Consider the following 13,895-nt stretch of genomic DNA (forward strand, 5'->3'; position numbering starts at 1 on the left):
CAACCAATACGACCATGACCCAACCTAGCTTTGATTCTAGCCACTATATCCATGTTGGTGACTTCACACTGGCCATTCGCCTGCAGATGCGCCACGAATGTAAAAGTTTGCTTAATATTAAGCTCCGCGCACCAACTGCGAAAAGGATCCCCCGCAAACTGCGTACCGTTATCACTAACAATTTCGTTTGGCATGCCGAATCGACAAACAATGTCTTCCCATACAAAATTTTGCACCCACTTTCCTGAAATTGTTGCCAGCGGTCGTGCTTCAACCCACTTCGTGAAATAGTCGATTGCAACAATCAAGAATTTGATGTTTCCTCGACCGTTTGGAAATGGTCCGACTATGTCAATTACCCATTTGCAGAATGGCCATGGTGATGAGACTGGGATCATTAGATGCGCAGGTGCTCTGCTGATAGGTGCATGTATTTGGAAAGATTCGCATTGCTTAACTATGCGCGCGGTATCTGCGTACATAGTGGGCCAATAATACCCTAGCCGCATAATTTTTGACACAATAGACTTGTGCCCTGAATGAAGAGCGCATGCACCCTCATGCACCTCACGTATAACTTCCTCTGCCTCTTTTGGACCAATGCATCTTAAATGCGGCCCTAAATAATTTTTTCGATACAGGACGTCACCTTCAAGGGCATACAGTGGTGCCTTAGTGCGGACTTTCTTTGCATCAACGGAATCCGCAGGTGAAGTGCCATCCCGCAAAAAAGCAATGATAGGTGTCATCCACGTTGAGCTGGATTCCTCAACAGGTTCCACTAAAGGCATCATAACAATGGATTTCGCATGCAATTCTTCTATAAAAACTTTCTTCCCCAGATGATCAAAGGCCAAAGCAGCCAATTTGCTAAGCGCATCCGCCTTCTTATTCTGCCCCCGCATTACGTGGGAGATTTGAAAAGCCTCAAACTGATCAGTGAGGTTATGAACAAGCAATAAATATTGCTGCATGGCTATGTCGTGCGCTTCAAAGTCTCCGCTAACTTGACTGCATACCAACTTTGAATCCACATAAGCGTGTAGAATTTTAACATTTAATTTATGCGCAATACGCATACCTGCTAACAAAGCCTCATATTCTGCTTCGTTGTTTGTAACAACAAAATTGAACCGTAACGCATATGTATGCTCTTCTCCATCTGGTCCAGATAAAATTACGCCTGCACCCATGCCAGCTGCGCTGCAGGTACCATCGGTATATAACTCCCATGATGACAAGGGTGGTGCAGGCGTATCCTACTGCTCCGCCGATGCCTCAACATCCGCAGGCAATTCTGCTAGGTAATCCGCAAGTATTCGACCCTTAACCGCGCTTCGCGAAGAAAAAACTATTTCATGTTCTCCTAACTCAACTGCCCATTTAGCCATTCGGCCAGAAATCTCAGGCTTGTATAACACCTGCTTGATCGGTTGATCAGTTAGAACCACAATTAGATGTGCTTGAAAGTACCGGCACAAACGCCGCGCCGTGTGGACTAGCGCATATACTAGCTTTTCTATTGGTGAATAGTTTACTTCGCTTACTGTCAGCGTCTTGCTTACGAAGTAGACCGACATTTGCATCTTTCCGCGATATGCGATAAGAACCGAGCTGATAGCCTTTTTCGATGCCGCATGGTAAAGCGTAAGTGTTTCTCCTGATACTGGCACGATGAGTGTTGGTAATTCAGCGAGCACCTTCTTCATCTCCTGAAAGGCTGATTCTGCTTCCTGAGTCCATACAAAGTCTTTTTTCTTTAAACAATTCTTCAAAGTATTGAAGAATGGCAGCTGTCGCTCTGCGGCCTTCGACAAAAACCGCGTGATCGCCGCAAGCTTCCCGGTTAGACTCTGTACGTCTTTCTTTGTCTTTGGAGATGGCAAACTATCAATGGCTTCAATCTTTTTGGGATTCGTCTTGATTCCCCGCGCTGTCACCACGTGACCTAGAAACTTGCCTTCCTCTTCCCCGAAACTACATTTGAGCGGGTTAAGCTTCATGTTGATCCTGCACAAAGACGCAAACGTTTCTAGGATGTCCGCGAGCATTTCTTCTTCGGTGTTACTTTTAATTACCAAGTTATCGACATATGCTTCAAGATTTCTGCCGATTTGGTGCTTGAAGGCTGCGTCGATTACACACTGATAAGTAGCGCCTGCATTTTTTAATCCAAAAGGCATCTTCGTATAACAATAAATACCCTGCGGCGTGTGAAAAGCAGTTTTGTCCTCATCTTTCGCAGGCATTAAGATTTGGTGATAACCCTTGTATGCGTCCAAAAAACACTTGTACTGAAAACCTGATAATGATTCTACCTTCCAGTCTATCTCCGGGAAAGGGTAGTTGTCCTTAGGACATGTGATGAACCGTCCAAATCCATCTGGATGAACACGTCATTCATTGATTTCATTGCGAGGTATTTGACCTCAATATGATACGTTTTGTAAACATTGCATTCTTTTCAAAAGGTACACAATAAATGAATATCAATTTCTATGGTTTTCAACATTTGATGATTTCTACATATAGACAATCACCATAAATAATAGTTTACCATAATACATCCGTTGACAATGAAGTCAAAATAAGATACACGGTGATAATTTTGTGAATGCAAAGTTTTCTTGAATAAAGAATGTATGACTCCATGCACATAGCTTGTATCACATATAAGCAAACAGCGGAAGACTTCTAGAAACCTGAGAATAAACATGCTTAAAAGTGTCAACACAAAGGTTGGTGAGTTCATAGTTTTAATGTTGCACATAATCTGTATATAAAGGTGAATCACAAGTTTTCAGTTGTTTTATCCAGAAATGTTTATCAAAATATTCTACGAAATTGAGCACCCTGGTAACTAAACTTAATGTATATATAATTTATACCCTTTGTATAATCATCTTAATAATATACGTAAACCAACGTGTACGCTTCTCAAATAGCATACGTCCGTTAAAAGGCTAGTGCTCTAGCTCGGACGGGGTTGTCAAGCCCTATGGATCCATATATAACTACTCGCGCCCACCAGTTCTTATAATCGGCAGTTACTAGTTACCAAAGCTAAGGGATTTTCGGTTCAAACTCGGTGTAGAATTTAGTATGTACTTGTATCCATTGCGTTTAAAATAAAGTGCATGTATTCTCAGCCCAAAAATATAGATTGCAAAAGCAATTAAAAAGTGAGCAAATGAAACTCACCTTAGCAGCACATAAGGTCGTTCACCAAAAATGACCGAAACTTGGAATGCAAAATTAACCGTAGATCTCAATCTAGAGAACATATGTTGGTCAATACATGTCTAATAAGCTAGGTCAGGTCATAGTGTATCACAATCCAAATGCTCGAGATTGACAAACAAAAGTTATCCAAAGTCGTTTCAAAAAGTCAATTTTCACAATAGTTCAACAAAACGAGACATACCTTATATAAGGAGTCATTTACTCGGTTGGTAATATTCAAAAATTCATTTTATCAATCTCGTAAACAATTTGTTTAAATCTTAATTGCAAATTCAAAAGCAATTTCAATTAACATCAATCATAATTCAGTTGACCATATCTTTTGATTCGTTCATCGAAATTACGTGATTTCTAAATGAAAAGTTATTGATTTTTCGTCAGCTTTCCAAAAACATGCATATCATATACCTTTTACTAGTAATATATGTATTTAATTCGTGATTCATCATAAATTGTTTAACGACGAAATTTAGCATACAAGCATGCATAAACATATATACTCGAGCACTAGACATGGATACACAATTAATATATAAAAGATAAGATATGAATGCTCACGTATCAATATTGTAATTCAATATTGCAAGGAAGTACGTAGATGCAACAGAGATGATAAACACTAGGTTTGATTTGCCAATAATACCCACGTATCTTACCCATAACCTCCATAGCTATAACCCATAATTTCCTTAGCTCTATCCCACTCGAAAACCCATTTTGAAAGTGACACGCTCATAACCTCGTCGTAGTATTTTATGTAATATTACTAATAATAATAATAATAATAAGATTAATAATATTAATCTTAATAATATATATATATATATATATATATATATATATATATATATTAAAGAGACAGAGAGATTGAGAGATAGATTTATGATTGAATTCGTCCGAAAAACTGATCGAGATTTATAGGCATTCCTGTCCAGCCATCCCATGCGATCGCATGGGTCTGAAGAGGAATGGCCATGCGATCGCATGGCCTGAAGATCCAGCTCACAAACCTTTTAACTTCTAGTTTGTCGACATATTATAATATAATATATATAATATATAATTTAAATTAATTAATTATATATTATATTATATTCTCGTGCATAGTTAATTTGTAATTTTTGTTCCGATAAGTCGTACGTCATTACGCGACTTATGTCCTGGTTCCGGTTTTTCGAGTGTCCCTTCGTACGCTGAGAAAACTTGTAATTTACATTTTGGGACACGTACCTTTGTCAAAATATAGCCTTAAATTATCCCTAATTTATATCACTCGAAATATAACTTATACATTTGAGTGTTTTGGTCATTTACTTCTATAAATCATCGTCTCGCTATTTGTTAAAATACATTTTAAAATAGTGTTTTACTGTAGAAAAGTTGCTGTAGCAAAGTTTTTTACTGTAGCAAATAGTGATTTTCGAAAACACTGTAGCTTTTCGGGTACTGTAGCAACTCAAAAATACTGTAGCAAATTAGTGTTTTACTGGTTCATCTTAAACGTTTTAGTTAACTTATCTAAATATCAAACAGATAATCAAACCAATAAGGTTAATGCACAGTATCATTTTCATAACACTTTGTTACGTTTTCAAGTTATAGCATATGTATCTATTTACATATAATTGTTCGCGAATCGTTGAGAACAATCGAAGGGTAATTGAATAGTTCAAAATTTTGAGATTCAACTTCATAGACTTTGCTTATCGTGTTGGAAATGTTAAATATTAAGTTTAAATTTGGTCAGAAATTTCCGGGTCATCACAGGACACGCTTTATTAATGTCTTTAAAATCAACGCACATTCGTCAATTACCGTCAGCCTTTTTTACCAATACAGGATTAGTAACCCATGTCTGGTACCGCACTTCTCGCAGAATATTCACTTTGACAAGGTTATCTACCTCTGCGCACAACCAATCACTGCGCTCAAGATCCATATACCGCTTCTTTTGTCTAACGGGTGTGAGTGATGGATTAACATTCAACTTATGTTCCGCAATATCACGCGGAACCCCAGTCATGTCTGATTCATGCCATGCGAAAACATCTGCGTTAGCGGATAATATTCCATGCAATTTGGCCTTAGTTTCGGCTGACAAGCCTGCGCCGATTTAGATTCGCTTATCCGGGTGCAAGCGGTTAGCTATGACCGTACTACTTGCAAGTTGATCTCCCATGCTGGGAATGCTTACAGGCACTACTGAGCCACATAACTCGGTTGTTTGATGTGACGCAATCGTGGCAATTCCTCATATTGTAGGAAACTTAATCAAGCCATGCACCACCGATGGTATAATGTTAAAACGTTGTATGAAATTTCTCCCTAGTAGCGCATTGTAACGCGAAGTCGAACGAACCACTGATGTGCGTAGAGGTGTATACAAAATAGTTATATTTTTACTACAAAATACTATTAAATACGATACAATTTTACACAAGTTATTTATTTATTTATAGAGTGGATATACCTAAACCTTGCTACAACACTTATAGGCAGTGTATCTAATCGTACAGTAGTGTAGTTTTTAGTAAGTCCGGTTCGTCCACAGGGAACTCGCCAAGTTTAACGCTATATTTTTAAAACTATATTTGTATAAATATAAATATATATATATATATAAGTAATATTATTATTATAAAAAGGGGGTTTTTACCGTTTAATGACCGATTTGTTGATTTTAAAACTTTAGTCTCAGTTAAAACCTAATGTAAAATATTAAAAATAAATATAACTTAAATTAAAGCGTAAAGTAAATAACGATAATGAAATTGCGATAAATAAAAGTGCGATAAATAAAATGACGATAAATAAAATTGCGATAATTAAAAAGTACGATAATTAAAAGTGCTTTTAAATAAAATGACAGTAAATAAAAGTGCGATAATTAAAAGTGCAATTAAATATGAAATAAAGGAATTATGCTTATTTAAACTTCCGTAATCATGATGTTTGACGTGTTGATTTTAGTTTATTACCATGGGTTAATTGTCCTTTATCCTGGATTATTCAATATGTCCGTCTGGTTTTTGTCCATAACAGTCCATCAGTCATAAATATAAAGCGCGAGTGTCCTCGTCAAATTATCCTTATATCCGAAGTCAAATATTCCAACTAATTGGGGACTTAAACTATAATTACACCAAGTGTCCTTGTATATAATTCACCCCTGTTTTAATAAGTCCATTAACTATTAATCCATTCCCGTGTCCGGTTAAATGAAGGATTATTAGTATTTATAAATATCCCGCCCATCGTGTCCGATCGAGTGTATATGGTTTTATAGGTACGTACAATTGTAAATCTTTATATTAAATTAACAAAATATCATTTAATTAAACAAATATAAAGCCCATTAATAGCCCATAGTCTAATTTCCACAAGTGTCGTTCTTTTGTCCAAAACCCAATTATGGTACAAAGCCCAATTACCCAATTTTAATATTTAGCCCAACATCACGATTAGTTCGGCTTAAATAAGCATAATAATAACTTAGCTACGAGACATTAATTTAAAAAGGTTGAACATAACTTACAATGATTAAAAATAGCGTAGCGTTACACGGACAGAATTTCGACTTACACCCTTACAACATTCGCTAACATACCCTTATTATTAAAATTAAAATTAAAATTAAAATTAAAATTATAATATATATATATATATATATATATATATATATATATATATATATATATATATATATATATATATTACGTTGATAGATGAAGAAGAGAAAAAGATGTGTGATATTCGGCCGAAAACTGCGAAATTTATAGGATGTCACCAACTTTTTTGCTCCATGCGATCGCATGGAAATTGGTCTTGCTGGCCATGCGATCGCATGGCTTAGGATTCCAGCTCACATTCGATTGTCACATAGTTTGCCGACGGTTTTATATATAATATAATATATATATAATTTTAAGAATTAATTATATATTATATTATATTCATGTGCATAGTTGACTTGTAATTTTTAGTCCATTGCGTCAAGCGTTGAGAGTTGACTCTGGTCCCAGTTCCGGATTTTCGATCGTCCTTGCGTACAATTTAATATCTTGTACTTTGCGTTTTGCGACTCGTACTCTTGTAATTTTGAGACGTTTCTCATCAATAATTTGAACCACTTTGATTGTACTTTGTACTTTTGAGCTTTTTGTTCATTTGCGTCTTCAATTCGTAGAATCTGTCTTTTGTCTTCACCTTTTATTATTTAAACGAATATCACTTGTAAATAGAACAATTGCAACTAAAAGCTTGTCTTTCTTGAGGGATAATGCTATGAAATATATGTTCGTTTTTTAGCATTATCAAATATTCTCACACTTGAGCGTTGCTTGTCCTCAAGCAATATAGTCTTGAAATAAAAATACTAGAATCACTTCTTTATTCTTCACACTTTGTACATCAGTGATTTCTATACGGCGGTATGAACAATGGTAGTAACGATGTGGTTTACAGTCCCACATGACTATGAAAATTTAGATCCTTAAGGAAATTGGATCTTTATGAAAATATTTGATCTTTTGAAAATTAAATCTAGCTTTTACCCTAGATAAGTTTTCCGGAATAACCCTTCACCGGTGTTTGCAAATTGTTTTTGTGGGTTTTGTGGGTTTCAGATTTGAAAATTTTAGCTCAAAACTTGAGGTTTTGTGTCACCCACTTGCTAACCTTGTATTGGGAAAGCAACACGTCCAGTATACTTGTTCCGTATATTACCTTTCGGTAAACTACCGTCCGGTTGTAAAGGAAAGCGTTGAACAAGCAATTGTTAAGGCAATGTCCCCTGACATGCTTTTGATTATGGTCTATAACGTGTCGGATGCAATTACTATCCTTTGTAGGAGCAATAGTAAAGATCACCCTATAGTTTTTAGGTCTGGCACAAGGCCCTGTCTTCGACCATGCTATGCAACCACCGTTCTTACGGTTGACACCCGATTTGGTTCATGTGACCTGATGAATTCCAGGTGAATTCCTAGGTTTTTACGTTCAATGGTAATGAACGCATTGAAAATAGGGTTTTCAAAAAACAAATCGGTTTGTAATTTTGATCAAAATATTTTCTCGTTCACGCTCGAGTTTAGATATCATCGAATTCCATGAGTTTGAATTCTCAATCTTTAAAAGCTAATTTTTGATCTTTAAGGAGATTATCCTTTCTGGGGATCTGATTCATTAGTCTTATAAGCTAATTTGCAAGGTGCCCTCCCATTATACGAGACAGATCCTCTCATGGTTAGGATAAGTCTGACCATTTGGCGACCCTGTTTGATGCTGAGGTCCGTGGATTTTCAGCTGATTTTTGAGAAAACTTTTCAAGGTTTTTCGTAGCCTCTACAACTGGTCTGGACGACAACTTCCTGACCTAAATCAAGAAGCGCGTGTCTTTTTCGGAAGACTTTACTTCCTTTTAATGATGGAATTGATTCATCGTGTAGATCCATCTTTCTTTCAAATATATTATAAGAAATTGGGTAAAACTGATAAAATTGTCTAAAACAAAAGTATCTTCGATTATTTGTACAAAAATATGTGATATATGTTCTAAATAACTTGGTAAATTTTTCCCACACTTGGCTTTTATTTTCCTTTCTTTGCCTTTTTATTGTCCTCTATTCCATTTTAAATGAATTCTAATATTTTGGGTTGTTTCTCAATTTATGTCCTTTCCGAGGTAACAATAATTTCGGTGTTAACACCTAGTTTTATCGTTCATAAATTTGTATAAACATGATTTTGAGTTCATTTAATTGAAAATTTTGAAAACTTTTACTAGAATTGGGTAGTCAGTATATAAGACTAGGGCTGTTCTTTATTATCAGAGAGCACTAGATTCTAATACAACTACTGCGTTACTAGTATTCTTAATGTTAACCAAGTGTTTAAGTTTAAAATTTTAAAAATCCGAAAGAATTTAACCCCTTTCCACACTTAAGATCTTGCAATGCCCTCATTTGCAAGAAATCAGTAACAATTTAAATTATTGAGGGTGATTAGCGTAGAAAAATGATTAAATTTTACCAAAGTTTTCAAACATATTGGCGTTTTTTTTTGTTTTTTTTATTTATGTTTTTGGTATACTTTAGATCAATAAGATTAAAAATAATGATAATAAAATTTCTCGTCCCGCCCTCGGGTAAAGCAATTTCGGTTCAATGACCTAGTCTTCAACTCACGACGAATTTTTAGAAATCACATTTTTAACTTAATGAAATAAAGTAAATTTTTGTTTTTAAATTCACACCAAACTTAAATTTAAAATGCATAAAATTAAAAATTCATATTATTAAAATTAAAAATTCACACCAAACTTATATTATATTTTTGTTTTTATACATACAAACTTATATTAAAAATATTAATTTTTTTTCAAATATTTACAAACTTAAATATATTGATTTTAAAAAGTTTATAATATTAATTTCATATTTATATATTAATTTTAAAAACATGGTAAAAATTAAAATTAAAAATCTTTTTTGGTCTTTTATCCCACTTTAATCAATCAAATATTATCAAAAATATACGCCCCTCTTTTCGGTAAAGTAATTTCGGTTCCATAACCTAGTTTTACTCCTGACGAATTTTTAAAATATTTTGGGTTGATTGATTAAAGATATTTATACCTTAAGAATAAACGGTAAATTTCGCGGTGATGTAATAAATTTTTGTATGATATCAATAATTTCGGTTACGCATACCTAATTTTATTGAAAACCAATTTAATACTTTATAGAGAACGATTCAGCGTTTATTATCAAAAGGTTAAAAGCAATAAAAATAAAAATAAAAACTGTACATACTTACCTATGAGAAAGAATTCTCAGAGACCTGCTTTAGCCGACTCATAGGAGAGTTGTGTGATTTGGTTCTCCATAGCTACGTAGGCGTAACCTCGATTCTTCAATATCTTTTCTTCTAAACATATGAACGGTCCTTCTCTGCATAGAGTAACAAATTCGGTATTTGAATATGTTTGATTATTTGAACATTTACCTTCGTGTGACCATTTTCCACAATTATAACATCTTTCAAGGTGTCATGCTCTTCTTTTTATTGTGGATTTTGATTTTCCTTTACCAAAATGTATCTTATGATGATCTTTTCTGAGTTCTTTTCTTACTCCGTCAATTTTGGCTCTTATTACTGACACCAGGTCACTCAGAAGGGTGTCATTATTACGTTTAGTAATCATAGCGTGTAGCATTAGACCATGGTTCAGATCAAAGGAATTCTTCATCTCGTAAAACCTAAAAAAAAAAAAAATTCAGAATGGGGGGGGAAGACTAGTTCTTTAGGGTCTGCTAGGGAAAGACCATTCAGATTCTATTCTCAAGAACTAAACGAAAACAGAATATCTAACTCTAACAGAAACATATATTACCCTAAAAAGATTCGAACCTTCCCACACTTAGTTAGCTGTGGTGTCGAAATTGTGATTAACTTCATCTTCAACTTCCATCGGATTATCTATGTAATGTTTAACTCTGTGACCATTAACTTTAAATTCAATCCATTTGAATTTATTAACTCTATTGTTCCATATGGGAAAACTCTTTTGACTATGAATGGTCCAGACCATCTTGATTTCAATTTTCCAGGAAATAGCTTGAATCGTGAATTGAAAAGAAGAACTCCGTCTCCTTTCTTAAATTCTTTTGAACTTCTGATTCTTTTATCATGCCATTTCTTCGTTCTTTCTTTATAGATTAACAAATTTTCGTATGCTTCATGTCTTAATTCTTCTAATTCGATTAGTTGACTTAACCGTAGACGTCCAGCTTCATGTAAATCAAGATTACATGTCTTCAAAGCCCAAAATGCTTTGTGTTCAATTTCTACTGGAAGGTGACATGCTTTTTCGTAAACAAGTCTGAAAGGTGTGGTTCCAATTGGAGTTTTTTAGGCTGTTCTAAAAGCCCAGAGTGCATCCTCCAATTTCGTGGACCATTCCTTCGGATTTGATCCTACGGTTTTCTCTAGAATACGTTTTAATGCTCTGTTGGTATTTTCAACTTGTCCACTTTTTTGTGGATGATAAGCGGTTGAGATTTTATGAGTTACTCCATATATTTTGAGAACTTTCTCAAGTTGATTATTACAAAAATGAGTACCCCGATCACTTATTAAAGCTTTCGGTGTTCCAAACCTTGCAAAAAGACATTTTAAGAAGTTGACTACAACTCGTGCATCGTTAATTGGGAGAGCTTGTGCTTCCGCCCATTTAGATACATAATCAATGGCAACTAGAATGTAGAGATTATTATGAGATTTTGGAAATGGACCCATAAAGTCAATACCCCAAATGTCAAATACTTCACATACTTGAATGACATTTTGTGGCATTTCATCACGTTGACTTATTTTTCCGGCCCATTGACAAGCATCACAGGATTTGCAAAGAAGGTGTGCGTCTTTGAAAATTGTAGGTGAAAGGACCCGTCCTAATCCACCTGGACGAAGTCATCAACATTTGGTCCCATTGCGATGATCGGCTCCAAGTAATGTCCTTATATTGAGCAAATGCACAGCGGAAGACTTAATTCGTACCTGAGAATAAACATGCTTTAAAGTGTCAACCAAAAGGTTGGTGAGTTCATAGGTTTATCATAACAATCATTTCAATATGTTAATAGACCACAAGATTTCATAATCATAAACATAATGCACTCGCAAGTGTATGTAAAGCATTCTAAGTGGTTGAGCACTTGGTAACCATACTTAACATTTAATCAACGTCGCATATTCCCTTTATTATGAAATCTCACTACACCGTACCAAGTGTAGTCACCAAAACGAAGTACTGTGCAACCGTTGAATACTGGTCGTCCAGTCCAGTTGGGGTTGTCAGGCCCGATAGATCTATCAACAGGATTCGCGTTTACAATACCCATGTAATTAGTAGTTACCAAGCTACAGGAAAATATGCCAGTGGTACAACTCAACGTAGAATATATTTTTAAGTACTTGTGTCTATTTTGTAAACATTTATAAAAGCAGCGCATGTATTCTCAGCCCAAAAATATATATTGCAAAAGCAATTAAAAAGGGAGCAAATGAAACTCACTTTTGCCTTGAAGGTATTTAATTCGACTTGGTCTCCGATAGATATCACGAACCTAACCATATATATAATATATCAACATATTTTCTTTTTAAGTAATCGTTACATATATATATACTTTCAATACTTTTAGTATTTTCTTAGTCCGTAGTTAGCAGTCCGATGTTAGTGGTCCACAATTAGTTGCTTAAATAAAATAAATAAAGACCCCATCGTATTCGTATTGATCAGAATTAATCTCGACCCATGGTACCATGTTGTCAAATGACGTGTTGCGTACATAAAGTACCGTGTTGTCAAATGACGTGTTGCGTAGAATCATGAGGTCTTATGATTAATCTTCTCGTGTTGTTTACGGGTGGTCCTGAAATATATAAAATCAAATCATAAGTAATTAAGTAATTATATATAAAATATCATATTAATTAGAAAAGATTTGATTAATTTACTTTTTCTCCAAATATTTTCGTAGCTAAACTAGATTCGGATACCCAATCTTGTTTTAGTCGTAGTTTCTTCATTACAACTCCGTTTTTGTTGGTTCAACTTGCCACTTCCTTGGATCGAGTCAAATTTTAAGAATATGAACTGAAAATACCTTAGTTTGTATTCGAAATCATAGGTTATAAGTCAAACTTTGGTGAAACTTATGAAAGTGATCATTTTCCATCATAAAAACAACATTTAATGATCATTTTTCTAAAAATACTTACACTTTGAGTTAAACCATGAAATTTTTATGTGTTAACATATTCATAAGAAATATCATTTTTCCAGAACATGAACTTCCAATTCAAAGTTCAAGATGGTTTTTAATTATCCAACCCAAAACAGCCCCCGGTTGCACTCCGACGACGTAGATTCAGTTTGTAAGATGTCCTTTGTAAAACCAAGTTATATCTTGTTAGGTTAGCATATCATTATGATATATTACAGGTCTTGAAGTGTTTTAAAAGTCAAGTTAGAAGGATCTATTTAGTTTGCGAACAAGTTTGAAATCATTCAAACTATGTTCTTGTTGTTAAAATTTTATACCACAAAATAAGATAGCTATATGAATATGAATTGAATAAGATTATGAACAAGGTTACTACCTCAAGTTACTTGGACAAAGTTACTGCAAAAGATAAGAAATAATCTTGGAATCAAAGAGTGGTGGAGTTAGATCAAAAGGTTAGAAGTAAACTTCTTCAAATGGGTGGTTATTTTGATATGTTCTTGAAAGAGTTTTATTATGTTGTTTAAGGCTTGTAATTGAAGCTAAATGATGGGGAAAATGATTGGAGATGATCAAGTATGAAGTTAGGAGTATTTTGAGAGAGAAATGAGGGTGTAGGTATGAGAAAATGGAGTGAAGAAATGGTGTTCATTTATAAAAACGTTTTTAGTTTATAAAGAAAGAAAAGGATTCCTAATTTTGTTTTCTTACTAATAATTCATACTACTTGACAAATCCTAGTTACCTCATATCTAGGGCATTAATAATGTTGATTAGGATGTTGATTTGATGTGTATATACCAATAGTAAATATGTATAGAAGCTGGGTATGATACGGGTACATATACCCTAGATATACGT

The sequence above is a fragment of the Rutidosis leptorrhynchoides genome, chromosome 1 (genome assembly GCF_046630445.1).
Source record: "Rutidosis leptorrhynchoides isolate AG116_Rl617_1_P2 chromosome 1, CSIRO_AGI_Rlap_v1, whole genome shotgun sequence".
Lineage (NCBI taxonomy): Eukaryota > Viridiplantae > Streptophyta > Magnoliopsida > Asterales > Asteraceae > Rutidosis > Rutidosis leptorrhynchoides.